The sequence below is a fragment of the Myxine glutinosa genome, chromosome 3, assembly GCF_964187855.1.
Source record: "Myxine glutinosa chromosome 3, kmMyxGlut1.1, whole genome shotgun sequence".
Taxonomy (NCBI): Eukaryota; Metazoa; Chordata; class Myxini; order Myxiniformes; family Myxinidae; genus Myxine; species Myxine glutinosa.
This window is the reverse complement of record NC_136263.1, coordinates 188,786,993-188,802,643: the sequence shown is the minus strand read 5'-3', so window position 1 is coordinate 188,802,643 and position 15,651 is coordinate 188,786,993. Positions and strand designations below refer to the sequence as shown.

The window sequence follows — 15,651 nt, the reverse complement described above, 5'->3', positions numbered from 1 at the left end:
GGTTCGACGAGCTTGGGGGTCGGAATCGACCCGTGCGTTCGTGAAAGGCCTATAGCGAGGTGTGCGACTGTTATGGAGTGCGTGGAGAAAGAGTGTGCGCCTGGGTCGTGCGAAAGCTGTGTGTGCGCGCCCGGGTGTGCGAGCATGGAGTGGGTAGCGGGTTGCGAAGAGGCGGCCCATGCATCGACACCGACCGGGATAGTCTTTAGTGGGACGGGTAACACATGCGAGCCCCCGAGAGGTAGTGCACTATGGGGGCCCGAACGGTTCGGCCCCGCACTAACCCCGCAGGAAGCGGCGCACAGGGTCCGAACATCGGGCGGCCATAAGGTTCCGCTCGCGCCGTATGACGGCAAGAGCGATTTGAGGGCGTACCTGGCGCAATTCGACCACGTGTGTAGGGGTAACGGTTGGAACCCGGACGAAGGTGGTATGCACCTCGTGGCAGCCCTGCGTGGCGCGGCGGCGGAGGTTCTGACTGATTTACCACCAGGTGCTCTCACCCTGCCAGAACTCCGCTTGGCCCTAATTAATCGTTTCGGCGTTGAACAGCAGAGGGAGCTTGTTAAAGCTCAGCTAGCGGTGCGAAAAAGAAAACCCCAGGAGACCATCGGGGAATTGGTATACGACATTCGCCGCGCAGTGGGGATCGCACACGCGGACATGGCCGCGACCTCCCAAGAGAGCCTGCCGCTGGATCATTTTATCCAGGCCTTTTCGGAACCTGAGCTTCGGCAACAGCTCGCCATGTGGCGCCCGCAGACCCTGAGCCAGGCAGCCGAGGCTGCGGCCCGTTGGGAAGCAGCGAGGCCCCTGGCCCGGGGGAGCGAGCGTCACGCAGTGGCGGTGACAGGTAGGGCCCGTGGCTAGTGGCGGGCCCCATGAGAGGGTCCGCCCCTGAAAGGGGCCTGGACCTGGAGGACATGGTCCGAAGGCTGGTGGACCAGCGCCTGGCGGGATCTGGACCACGGCAGGCGGCTCCAGCGGTGGCCCGCGGTAGGCCACTGTCAAGTGCCCCAATTCGGGATTTCAGGGGGGGCAATTTGGAATTCCGGAGGCACACACCTTACCAGGTGAGGTGTTTTAATTGTAACCGGATGGGTCACCGTGCGCGGGAGTGCAGAGCCCGTGCCGGGATGGACCCGGCAGCCGGGAGCCATCAACTCCACCTCGTACCGGTCGGGTTAGCCGACCCCAGACACCCCCCCCCCCCCCCCCCCCCACCAGGGCCCGGGAAACTAGAAGGTGCCGAGCATACAGGGCCGTGTTCGGTAGTAGGGGATGGTGAAGCGCCCTCATTGACGTGACAGGTCATTCATTGTGGCCAAATTGGTACAGGTAGCTTGACGATTCGGTGCAAAATTGCCGGCGTAGGGGTAGACGCCGTAGTGGACACAGGAGCTAGCACCACGATCATCAGCCCTGTGATCCTCAATTTGAGTGCAGACGGCTGGGATAAAATCCAGCGTCTGGAAAATTATAGTTTGCAGCTGGCTACCGGTGTAACGGCCCCCATCATAGGATGTGGTTTTGTGACCCTCAAGTTCGGGTCGGTTAAAAGGGAAATAGAAGTTTGGGTGGCGGAGGTGTGCGACCCATGCCTAATCGGGCTGGACCTGTTGACTGCCAGCGATTGTAAAATCGATTTGTGCCCGGGGGACCCTGCAAGTGGGAATAGATGAGCTGCCATTGGACGGGGTGAGCACGGCCGAGAGGACGGAGCTAGAGGCTTCTGAGGCCGTGACCATTCCCCCAAGGCCCGAGGCCATAGTTCCGGCCCGATGGCGAGCTCGCCCAACCTGGCAGGAGTCCTGCGGCCTGGTCGAACCGGTGGCAGCGCAGTCTGTCCCGAGTTTAGTCGTGGGCCGCACCCTCGTAAAAATGGACGGGCCGGTGGTGGCCGTCCGCGTAATTAATGTTAGTACAGAACCACGCACTATCGGACGGGGCACGAAGATAGCCGGCTGCACCCCAGTTAACGAAGTCGCGGCAGTGATGGGCGAGAACACCCAGCCGGGCCGGTCCCGGAGGGAGTCTCTAGGAATTGGCCCGACCCCATTTGTGAGATGGTAAACAGGAGTAGTGTAAAGTTGGAGGAGACCCAATGGGAGGCCTTACACAAATTAATTGACACCCATTTGGACATCTTCTCCTTGTCCTCCGAGGATATTGGACGTACGGGCCTGGTGAAACATCAGATCCACACCGGTGAGGCCCGGCCTATTCGTCAGCCCGCCCGAGGGTTCCCTTGGAGCAAAAGGGAGGAAGCTGATGAACAGGTAGAAAAAATGCTCAATGCAGGTATCATTGAGTCCTCGGGAAGTCCTTGGATGTCACCCGTTGTGTTGGTTAAAAAGAAAGATGGAACCACGCGGTTTTGCGTGGACTATCGCCAACTAAACAATGTGACACTAAAGGACTCGTATCCCCTGCCAAGAATTGACGATGCCCTCGATGCCGTTGCGGGCTCAAATTGGTTCTCAATCTTGGACCTTAAGAGTGGGTATTGGCATGTGGAGATGGATAGGGCAGGGAAGGAAAAAACGGCATTTTCCACAGGTAAAGGGCTGTATCAGTTCACTGTGATGCCGTTTGGTTTGTGTAACGCCCCCGCCACCTTTGAACGATTGATGGAGCATGTGCTGGGCGGCATGCCATGGCAGTCATGCCTGGTGTACCTGGATGACGTCCTGCTGCATGCTAAAACATTTCCCCAGGCCATAGCTAATTTGGATCAGGTGTTTGTGTGCTTCAGACAGGCAGGGTTGAAGTTGAGTCCAAGTAAGTGCACTTTGTTTGCCAAAGAAGTGGCCTATCTAGGTCACGTCATCAGTCGCGAGGGGGTAAAAACAGACCCAGGCAAAATTACAGCGGTAGAGGAGTGGCCCACACCGCGTAACGTTAAAGAGTTGCGGGGGTTTTTGGGACTCTCTCCTATTACAGGCGTTTTGTGGCAAAATTTGCGGAGATAGCCAGGCCCCTTCACCGGCTTACGGAGAAGGGGACGAGGTTTAATTGGACAAGGGAGTGCAATGAGGCCTTCCTAGCATTGAAGGGGTGTTTGATATCCGCACCCATTCTAGCTTACCCCACCAGTGACGGGACGTTTACCCTGGACACCGATGCAAGCCAGGAGGGATTGGGCGCGGTCTTGGCCCAGACACGGGGTCGTGGAGAGAGTGATCGCGTATTATAGTCGGGCCATGAGTAGGCCCGAGCAAAATTATTGCGTCACTCGTAAAGAGTTATTGGCTATGCTGGCTGCCATGAGCCATTTCCACCCGTACTTGTTCGGGCGGAAATTTCTGGTTCGAGCTGACCATTCCTCCCTGCAATGACTCCTCCAGTTCAAGGAACCTGAGGGCCAAATTGCAAGGTGGTTGGAAAAGTTGCAGCAGTACGATTTTAATGTGACCCATAGGGCCGGAAAGGCCCATGGGAATGCCGCCGAACTCTCTCGACGTCCCTGTTTGGGGGAAAACTGTAAATTTTGTGCGCGACATGAGGACGGAACAATTTGCAGACCCCACCCCTACCCTCGTAGTCCGTGCAACCCGGGTGAGAGGGCCAATCTTGCCACTAACCGCTGATGAGTGTTACGTGCTCCTCCCCAAACCCCGGTCACGGGGTACCTCCGAGCCCCGAAGAGTCACGGCAGAAAGATGTGTTGCTCTGTGTGTCAATGACCAATGGTGAAACCACACCAATTATCAAAAAACAAGTATTGTATTAAGGTCACACAAGAATAACAGCACAAGAACAATATTAATCAATTGTACAACAAATAGTATATCATTCCTATGATGGTACCATCAGTTTCTTACAATATAACTCGCTGTGCTCCAAGTGAGCGAAAAGAACATTCCCAAAGTCTCTGTCCCGGCATCAAGCCAAAGTCGATCCATGCTCCAGTGATCGCAAGAAAAATGTCGTATCGAGAGCAGAATCCAGTTCGGCTGACGGTCAACGCTGCCAAAGAGGTGCAAAGATGCCCTCAAAAGGTGATTGGGAAATCACACCTTCGGGTATGAACGTTCAACGGCTCCCAAACGGAGAACCACAAATTCCCAATCAAAATCCACGTTACACACGCATACCAGGCTAACGGCTGGGTGCGGTGAAATGGCTGGAGCGAGGTGAAAAGGCTGGAGCGATGCGAAATGGCGGGAGTGAGGCAAAATGGCTGACGGGCACGTACTGGAGGCATACCTACACTCCAACAACGATTCTCTTCGGAATCAACCGCAAAACCTGTCACGCATGTTTATCTGTCACAGCGATCACAACTCTGTCACAGGAATCCCTTTCCCAAGAAACCCAAAGTTCGCTCGTGACCCCAGTTCGCCAGCGTCTCCTCGAGACCTCAAAGCAGCTCGGCTTTTTCTTCCCGACCTCACTTGCTCCGCTTTTTTCTTGCGCTTCTTCTTCTTCCGGTTCGCCCCGATCCGGTTTCCGGTTTCTTTTAAAACACTAATTTTTTACCTTTTGAAAACAGTTATCTCCATTTCACTTAAACGATAACAATAATAGTACATCAAACCAAAAATGCTTACAGTGGATGAAAACCACAACGACGGAAGTGACGAATCCGTAACATGAGGAATTTGGAACTTTGGCTTGGAGCATGGCCCAGCGGGAGGATCCTGTACTGGGACCGGTGCACGAATGGGTTCGATTGGGGAGAAGACCTAGTGGGGAAGAGGTCACTCCCCTCGGGGCACCAACAAAGGCATATTGGGCTCAGTGGCAAACCCTGGAATTGAAAGACAACATCTTGTACCGCAAGTGGGTAGAGATTCCCTCTGAGAAAACTTCCTGGCTGGTGATAGTCCCAGAGCAATTTAGGACCACCATTTTACAGCAGGTGCATGGTACCCGCCCCGCGGCCATTTGGGCAGAACAAAGACCACATCTCGGGTCCGCCAGAGGTTCTATTGGGTAAATATGATAATAATAATAATAATAATAATTCATTTATTTTGTATAGCGCTTTTCCAGAAGCCCAAAGGCGCTTTGACAGAGTGGAAAACATAATGCATAACAATACATGAAAACAACAATTGCAAAAAGACAAGAATCAATAGGGAAATATTTAAAGCAAAAGGAGGGAGAAGGAGAAGAGATAGTCAGGGGTTAAATGCTGTGGGTTGAATGTTGAATGCAGTGTTGAACAGGTGGGTCTTTAGTGATTGTTTGAATGTGGTGAGTGAGGAGGAGTCTCTGATGGTGTGAGGTAGTGAGTTCCAGAGGGTGGGAGCAGCGATGGAGAAGGCCCTGTCACCCCAGGATCTGAATTTGGTCTGGATGGAGGGGGTCAGGAGGTTGGTACCAGCAGAGCGGAGGTTGCGGGTGGGAGTGTGTCTGGAGAGGAGGTCAGCCAGGTAGGATGGGGCCAGGTTATGGAGGGCTTTGTATGTCAAGAGGAGGATTTTGTGCTGGATTCTCTGGGGGATGGGGAGCCAGTGAAGCTTGTAAAGGACGGGGGTGATGTGGTCACGGGTCCAGGAATGGGTGAGTAGACGGGCAGCGGAGTTCTGAATGTATTGGAGGCCGAGTTCAAATTGACCGAGTTCAAATATGGGGTGCGATATACAGGACTGGTGTCAGATGCGACGCCTGTACTGCTAAAAAGGGACGAGCACGGAGGATGAGGGCCCCCCTTCAATTACACCAGGTGGGGGCCCCCCTTGAGCGGGTGAACATGGACATATTAGGACCACTACCCCGCACCCGCCAAGGTAATAAGTACATCCTAGTTGTTATGGACTATTTCACCAAGTGGCCGGATGCCTATGCCCTCCCTAACGAAGAAGTCGGGTTTGTGGCACAGGACTTCGTGGAAGGATTTGTATGTTGGCTTGGGATTCCAGAGGAGCTGCCTCTGGATGAAGCGCAGGTACGACCACTCGATAAGGCTCGGATCCCCGCTAGTGCTCGCGGCACGCGAAGCCCGGCACGCACCGAGGGCCCGCTTCGGCTATAAGTCGTTCTAAACTCTACCCCGTCTAACATCGATGCTTCACCTGGACGCTTACATCCCGCAGCCCGTTCCTTGCTCACACATCCAGCCGTTTCCATGCCCCTCGTACCGTTCCTTACACACCCAGGTACACCCATTCCACTCACCGCCTTGGTCACACACCTGACCACCGAACACTTTGGCACACACTCGTTGGTAGCACACCTCACCAATACACCTCTTCGCGCCCCCTCCTCGGTCACCTCCTCTGTGACAATCACAGGTGTGCTCTCATTCGCACACCCAACCACGTGCCTCACCACCAACTCCAGCGTGCATTCCCACTCACGCTCTACCATTCCAGGTGTGCATCCTTCCATCCCAGGTGTACATCCTCGCTCACCTGTCACAACTAACTCACGCTCCATGTCACTCTCACTACTTTCACCTCCATTCCTGACAGAGCACACTCACCAGGGTCGAAATTTTGAGAGTCAATTGCTAAAAGATGTGTGCAGGCTCCTGTCAATTAGGAAAACACGGACAACGCCCTTGAGACCACAATCTGACGGGATGGTGGAAAGGTTCAATCGAACCCTGGTCCAACAATTGGCCCTGTTCACCACCACCCGTCAGGACGACTGGGACGAACATCACCCGTATTTGTTAATGGCCTACAGAACTAGCCAGCACGGGGCCACCGCATGCATGCAGTCCAGTGCTGCTCATTTACGGGCGTGAGTTGCGGGCTCCCTCCGATCTGCTATGCGGTCCCGTGCCAGAAACCCCTAATAGACCACCGGGGGAGGGCTATGCACGTCACCTAGAGAAAGGCATGGAGAGGGTCCATGCCTTCGCACGCCGCCAGCTTCAGCTGGCGGGTGCCAAGATGAAGCGCAGGTACGACCACCGGAGCCAGGGGAGCCAGTATCCTCCGGGGATGAAGATTTGGTTCTTCAATCCCCGGAGACGGAAGGGCAGATGTCCCAAACTCACCTCGCCTTGGCAAGGCCAGGGGGTCGTCCTGGCGCAAATTTGTGACATAGTCATTAAGATCAAAATGGTACCACGAGCCCTCCCTCGGATCGTCCATGCCGACCGAGTGAGACCCTACACAGGCGAGCAGGTGCCCTCATGGATCGCCTTGGCCTTGGAGGCAGGACCCAGTACCTCAAATGACGGGGGCTCATAGTTCAGAGGACTGGGGGGAGTAGTGTCCCCCACATGGGGGAATGGTACTGACCATTCCTCACACGGGGGGGGGGGGGGGGGCATGAGCACTAGTTTAGGGGGATGGCAGTGATAGGCCCATGGGGGTGCCAGCAATGGTTTCCTCCATGGGGCACCGAAGCTAGCCGAGGGAGGGCTAGGATAATTGTAAGGGATTTAGAAGACCTTAAGGACATGAGAATTAAGTAGTGACACCTGTACTGTAGCGGGGACGTAGGTAGCTTAGATGGATGATAAAGACAAAGGGAGTGCATAGTGTAAAGGGACGACGAGGGAAGCACGAGTTTTCGGGGAAGTAGTTAGGTAGATGATGCTGTTGATATTCAAGGATACTTGCAAGAAAAGGGAGTAAAATTTTTAATTCCTTATGAATTGGAACATAAACAGGGAAAGTTTGTAATTAAGGATTGGCTATATACAGATATTGTAAAACCCACAAATAGAGACCTGCTTAAAATATTGAATACAAATGACCTCAAAGTTATGAAATATAAATCCCTTTTAGAAGCTGTCAACAAATCCTATTGGTACCCTATTATGAGAAAAATAATTATAAATACAAGAGTAGCTCAAAACCCAGATGAATATATGTATAATGTACTCTGGGGAGATGCTTTAAGGGTAAAAAGAGATGAGGAAGAAAGGGAGAAGGAGAGGGCAAAGGAGGAGAAGGATGAAAAGATGAAGGATGAGTTGGAGAAGATGAAGGAGGCCTTGGAGAAGATGGACGCCTTGGAGAAGATGAAGGAAGCAGAAGTGGAGAGGAGGGCAGAGGAGAGGTGGGAAGGAGTGAAAACATGGATTGATAATACAATGGAAGAAGAAAGAATAACAAAGGCAGTATAGGGAGGGAAAGGGGAGGGGGAAGCAAGGGCAAGGGAGGAAGCATTAGTGACACAGGTGGAGGAGCAATTGGAGAGGCATAAGACAAATGGTTGAATATGAACGATGAAGAGAAGGGGAAAAATAGGGACAGCAACCAAGCGGGGCTTGAATTCTTCATAGGAAAGTCAGATGGATCAGGAATTGGAGAAGGGGAAGGAGGATGGGAGATACCCCTTCTTCCTAGGAAGCAATAGAACAATACAAGCAATAGAACAACAAAACAACAAGCAATAGAACTAGCAATAGAAGAGGAGGAAAGGTTAGCAAAGGCAGCAAGTATGTATAGCAGAGATGGTAGCAGAGGTAACAAAGATATTAGAGATAGTAAAGGAAGCAGGGGTAAAGGAAGAGGAGTGAATACATAGAATTGATAAAAAATAATTTGAAATTACATAATTTCAAATTAAATAAACATTTATGTTTTTGAAATATACAGGAGCTCAATAATATGACAGGTAATACCATTCCATCTTCCCACCACCAAATCTGTTTGTATTCCCTGACTTTGTATAGTTACCCAGTTGTCTTGCCTCTGTCATACAAATCATCGCTATGCCACCATATATATTTTTACTTCCTAACTCATGTATTTCTTGTTTACTAATTGTGTTTCCACACATACATCATTATGCTCACCAAGTGGGTAATAATCTTCTTTACGGGACCAAGTAAAATCTTGTAGGTCTTCCAAGTTTATTGAAAAGAACCAATTATACCCTAAATCAGACATATCATACCCCCATTTATCAATTACCATATTAACAATATCCCCCTCTTTATAAAGTTTACTTGTATGTGGCACGTTAAATTTAATACGAAAAGGTGTATGGTCTGGAGAACCGGGCGTTGTGGCTGTAAATTCTACTTGTTTATCAAAACATGCCATGGAATATCTTGTTAAATCACCTAATCTCACGAAGTCATTGTCATCTGTGGGGCTCGGATAATTGGTTAATTTGTAATTATTTTTCATATTAATGTTTTTAGTTGTATCATATTTCTGTCGTTCGGCTTGTGCCTTTGTATAATAATTTGATAAATCAACAATCGTCTCTTGAGATCCCTGAAAGATAGAACCATATTTTCCAACGTAGGTCATTTTTAATAAGAGAAAAAATAATATCATAAAACTTTTCATTATTGTTGAGGTGAAATTTTGCATATAAACATAATTGTCCACAACATTTGGAATTTACTTCTTGGATTTGAAACGTTTGACAAACACCATGATGTAGGAATTATTTTACTTCAAGAGGCGGTGGAAGCCCATAACTATCGAAATAAACCTTTTCACGACCATTATGAATGCAAGTCCAATGAGTCCCATTCCCAGTATTATCTTCTAAATTCATAATAATATTCTTTGTGTTTTTAGGCAACTTTGGTAATTCATCCCTCATACAAATACTTCCGTTATCGAGTTTTAGTTGTTTACAATATTTACCGAGTTCTATATTTGATGGTGTATTCTTTCCAAAATGTTTAAACCATTCCTCCATTTTATTTATGATTTTATTTATGGGAAAGATATAGCCCATTACCCCTTTTAGTTAGTTTTACACCTGCCTGTGCGATAGAAGCCAGCATATTTCCAACTAACGACCTCGCTTTATCAGGTAGACCTTCAAGCCTTTCAGCAAAATCTACAATTATACCGCTTTCACCAAGTTCTTTTTCCAACTCCCTGTTATGTCTTTTCTTTTCTTTTTGGGCTTGCAGTTGGGCCTTCTTTTCGTCAGCGACTTTTACCGCTGCTGAAATACCACCCGTCAAAGCTCCCGCTGCACTTAAACCGGCAAATAGAGGAATTAGAAATGGAAGAAACCCCCCTCTTGTCTCCTCTAACGAATATTTCTTCAACATAGGTTTTGACATTTTAAAACTAAGTGAACCGGCACTATTTAGTTTTTCCTCCTGCACTTTTGTGAGCAAAACACTAATTCTCATATCATCCTTTCTTTGAATTGTACGAACATTAATCGTACAAGGTTTTTGATTTTGGATACAAGATGATAGTTTATTGCGATTTGTTTGATTAATATATACGTCAGTTGGTACCTTGCTCATTTTATTTAGAGAAAAGAAATTTTATATTTATTATTTATGTGTTATTCGCCATAACACCATTATCCATATTAATCTGCAGTTCTGTTTCTTCCAGGAGCAAACAATACATATCAACTTCTTCACTTTCCACTCTTTCAATGTATAGGGAAGTATCTACTCGATTAGACCTTATAGTTTCCTTTTGAGCGCTTCGATCAATCGCGTAGATTGTATATAGACTTTTAAACGTGGTCATATCCAAAATTGGATCCATATTGCCGTTACATTCACCCACACCTTTTGGTAAGACTTGTAGGCTTCGGAATAATCATTATTGTCCCAATTAATTTCCAATCTATCTCGAGGGTAAAATATTCCATCTAGAGAAACCCGAAGTTGTTTTACCTTCGCATCATCACACAATGCATTATTCTTATCAGTACTGTTAATGTCATCTGGCTTCTTAAAAATGAGCCACAGGTATCGAGGTTTTCCTTCGAAAACACCCAAATTCCACGTGTAAGTAGTTGTGTTCAGTTTAGCGTGTTGGCATTGCCTTTTAAGGTATGATACATTTAGCGGGGTCTTTGAGTTAAGTCTTTTATTCAACATCTCTTCCTTTTTAAGACTGGGAGTATATTCACTAATATACCAACACAGATCATTAATAATAAAAATTTTTATCATCAGCGAGAGCGTTAGCAGCCCCAAAAAACAATCCATTTTCATGAACATTCCTTTGTAGTTGAAATCTAATTTTAAGCCCGTACAGAACTTTATCACAATCACAAAATCCAAATATACCCTTACAGGGCACAGCCATGGTAAAACTATTCTCTGCTTTTGTTTCATCGTTATACATTAGCCTCCTTTGCTTAAAACCGAGGTCCTCAGTTGTTCCCACTGACATGTTGGGGATAAAACCTTCAGCAGACGCTTTACCCCATCTATCACTATGTGAATATAACGTAAATTTCAACATTTCAGATGTAGCGGAAACATAGTCAATCGCTTCCACTTCTTATGTCCCAATATACAAACGAATACTATCAAACATTTTCCAGAAGAAATCATTTACGAGTGTAACGCCTGTGGTAGCCGCAGTCTTAGTGAATTTAAATTTACACAACAAGAAACTATCAGCCAGATTCAAGTAAGTTTGTTGATTATTTATCTCAACTTTTTGTTCCAGTCGAATTCCAATCTGTTCCCGTTACAGCATTTACCTTATAATAATCTTCTTTTCAAGTTGTTTGAAATGATAATCGTATCATCCAAATCATAAATACTATTGGTTGCTTCCATTCTTTATATATAACAATAAATAAAAAATATATGACAATAAAAAAATAAAAATAAAAAATTTATTATATTTACGCTTAATATAAATATTTAAAACTTTTGAAAACCCGACCCAAGTACCTTAATTATTTCTTGTTTTTCTTGTGGTGTTAGTCTAGTTTTACCTTTTCTAATTTCTTTGATCCCTTGTAATTTATGAGACTCCTTTTGAGCATCTTTTATACTCTTTACAGCACCCGCTACATTTCCCCCAGCAGAAGTGGTTGAACCAATTAGGTCTTTATGCTTAAGATTAGTTCAACCAATACCCATTAGAGTATCAATTATCCCATCTCCTTTATTTCTAAATTGATCTCCTACACCACGCTCTTGTAGGTTTATAGTATCCTCTCCCAAGAAACATACCTTCACCCTTATAGTATGGTGAAAGATGCATGCCTTCCGCAATCCCATCCCCCTCTTTCATAATGACTTTATATTTTCTTAACTCTTGTTTTTGAACAACAACCATCGTGTTTTTATTCTAAGTAGAATAAAAACTTTTAACATTTTAGTTTTAATTTTTCAATTTATCCGCTTTGATTTTTCGTTCGAGTCGTGAATAATTAGTGTGTGGTGGCCAAAATAATTTTTCAAAACATAATTTATCTTTCATTGAAAATTTTGATGGAATTAAAAATTCCCCGCTTGATGTTAACATAACCTCCCCTCTTTCCCGAGTAAATACAAGACCTATTTCTCCAAACGCTAACTCTTGATAGGTTTTCTTTTTATCTTGATCGCTCGTGTTAAAACTACATTCTAGAAAAAACAGTTGGATGTTCATTTATTAATAGTTTATATTTATTATATAATTTTTCAAATTATTTGTTGAAGAACTTGACGTAGCTGATCTACAGTTGTTTGTTGAACAACTTCACGTAGGTGAATTGTGATGGATATAATTTCACCATTGAAAGAAACTATATGATGATCCTGATCGGTTATCTTAAAATTTGCTTTAGAAATGGTTTTTCCTGAGATGGGGAAATAGGAGAGATTCTTTGGTTCCATATTAAATTTATAACCTATTGGGGTTGAATAAGTGCTGAAGGAAAATATTGTATTTGTTTTTACTCCATCGTCATAAGTGCCATCAACCAAATCACAGTTAATCAACACTGAATTTATGCCTGAGGATATGTCAACAACATTATCACTGTAAAACGTGTTATTACCCTCAAGCTTTTTTGCGGAGAAACCTAACATCTCTCGGAATGAATTATTAATCGTGAAATCTATTTTATAATTATTTTTAAGTTAAATAGTCGATTTTGATGTTTTTGAATACCTATTTCGATATTTTTTGGTTCATCACCTTTTTCTTTCATAACGTGTTAAATTTTTAAACATAGTATAGGGATCTCGTAAGCTCCGGGGGGTACTTCTATAGTTTTATATCCACTTCCTGGATTATAACTAAAATTGTTATTTTTTTCTGTGATATTAAACAAGGTATTATAGGTTTCCATCGACAATAACGCCGCTTCATATTCTTTTGTGGGATCAAGTTTTATCAGGCATGGTGCTGGGGCCGTGTGATCACTCGTTGTAAAATTAAAACTTAGAACTGTGCTTCTCATTTTATTGTATGTGAGATAAAAGATCTTTGTATTGGCATTTATTAATTATTTTAATCTTCATCAACTGATCTAGAATGGCTGAGATTTCATTAAAACAATTGTTGTTTCCCACCTCCTTACTACCCAACAACAGTAATAGTCTATTAACTAATTGTGATGAGTCGCTTGGAAGAAAACTAACACCCGAACCTAAGCCCATACCAAGCATACTTAAAGCATTAAGAATATCTTTTTCCTTCTCATTCTTCTTACTTTTACCAGCAACAGAAACACGATAATCAAGCGAATGTAGTCGATCAATATATACATATTATGTTCCACATTTTCCATATCAAGTGGTTCATCAAAATAATTTGAACCGCTGAGTCCAGTGTGTGTGAGAAGAAACATTCATTGGGGGTTAATATAATAGGTGGTAGGTTAGAACTTAATATCAATTTATCATTAAATATATATATCCTTTCTCTCACAATATGAAACACTGCTGGTTCTTCTGTTGGAATGAGACCCTCTTTGGTTTTTGAATCCATCGAATATTCATTGTTTTGAAGAGCTTTCACTACATAATCAGGAGGGTGATTTCTCTCCTCAAGTTGTTGGAACGGGTCTCCATTATCAGATTGTGATACTCCTATATCTCCAAGCTCTTGCTCTTTCATTTGACTAAAATATTTTATCATTTGAAGTTTTTGGGAGTATATTCCAGTGTAGGAACTTGAAACGAAACCGCCTTTTGTTCGGAAGATTTTAAAATAGGTTTAAAAAACTTCTCTTGTTTTCTTTCAAATACGTCTTCACCTACTAGCTTTTGTCTCTGTTTCTTCTTTATCCCCTCCTGTTGTTTAACAACTTTTGAAAGTAATTGTTGATGTTCCTTAAATGTTCTTGCTCGTTCTTCAGCATTCATTTTATTTAACCGAGAAAATTATTGGTTATTATATCATCTTCTTTAACAACGATATATTTATATTTTTCAGTCGTATGTTTCATATGCCCCTCAAATTCCTTTTTACTACATAATGTAGAACAATTATCCCTCCAAAAATAATTTATGTCTGTTGCATTTAGTTTGAATAAAATAAAAGTATTAGCATTGTTTCTTATTGAGCGGCGAGGGAGTTGAAAGTATGATTGACTGAGGTAGATACAATTACACGAAGAATGCCGCCCCCTTGTATAGTAGCTGTCCATAACAGTTTGGTTTTTCTCATTAACACAGTCGTCAAAGATAACGAGGTTCTTTTTCGTTTCATCTAAATCTTGAGGTAAAGGTTTATCATCCGTATTGTCGCTAAGAGTACAAGTTAGACGATGTGGGTTTTGAATTATTTTTACCTTTTTGTTGAGTATCACAAAATAGTTGTATTCGATCCTTAATGTCATACTTATTTAGTTTGCGTTGAAGCTTAAAGGGCCACAGACACAGAAAATCATGTTTGGTTTAATTAATAGATATTGCTTCACTTAGCACTTAATCGTCCTTTTTTTTGAATAAATATCACTCGATTGGCCCCCGCCACCCAAAAAACGGCGATTTGATTGCTTGTGTGACTGGCTACGTCATCGAGGGAATTTTTGTTGCTGCTGGTAGTTTTTAGCTGGTAGTGGAGTCCCGCCCCTAAAATCGTGATGTTCATTCATGATGTCACCTGTGTGATGTAATCGAGGGAAATGTTTCTCAGCACGCAATGATAACTGCCTGACCAAGAATCTTCTGATAGTCAAAATCATTATTAAAAACTACCAGCAGCAACAAAAATTCCCTCGATGACGTAGCCAGTTACATGAGCAATCAAATCGCCGTTTTTTGGGTGGTGGGGGCCAATCGAGTGATATTTATTCAAAAAAAAGGACGATTAAGTGTTAAGTGAAGCAATATCTATTAATTAAACCAAACATGATTTTCTGTGTCTGTGGCCCTTTAAATAACCCGATTATATCTTCTTTTTTAAGGCCGGCATTAAAACCTTGATTGTAGTTGGTACTCTGGTTGAAAACTTGACTTTGTGAAAATTATTAAATTTTCATAATCTAAAAATTTTGGGGTGGTCACCAAGAACCCGATGGTCACCCTGGCTGAGCTCCAGAGAACCTGTGTGGAGATGAGAGAAACTTCCAGAAGGACAACCATCACTGCAACACTCCACTGACCTGGGATTTATGGCAGAGTGGCCAGATGGAAGCCAAACAGTTCAATCTTGGTTTCATCAGACCACAGAATCTTGTTTCTCAGTCTGAGAGTCCTTTAGGTGCTTTTTTGCAAACTCCAAGTGGGCTTTCATGTGTCTTTCACTGAGGAGAGGCTTCCGTCTGGCCACTCTGCCATAAAGCCCAGATCGGTGGAGTGTTGCAGTGATGGTTGTCCTTCTTGAAGTTTCTCTTGAAGCTTCTTGAAGGCCCTTCTCCCCCGATTGCTCAGTTTGGCTGGGTGGCCAGCTCTAAGAAGGGTCCTGGTTGTTCCAAACTTCTTCCATTTAAGAATTATGGAGGCCACTGTGCTCTTGGGAACGTTCAATGCAGCAGAATTTTTTTTGTAGGCTTCCCCATATCTGTGCCTCGACACAATCCTGTCTCTGAGCTCTGCAGGCAGTTCCTTCGACCTCATGG

General features: G+C 44.8%; 1 protein-coding gene across 1 annotated transcript in view; it reads left to right on the top strand.

The window, feature by feature from the left end:
• The window catches only part of LOC137422956 (uncharacterized), a 243,066-nt gene that overhangs the window by 159,238 nt on the left and 68,177 nt on the right, over positions 1-15,651 (top strand). The gene's annotated exons all lie outside the window — the stretch shown is intronic.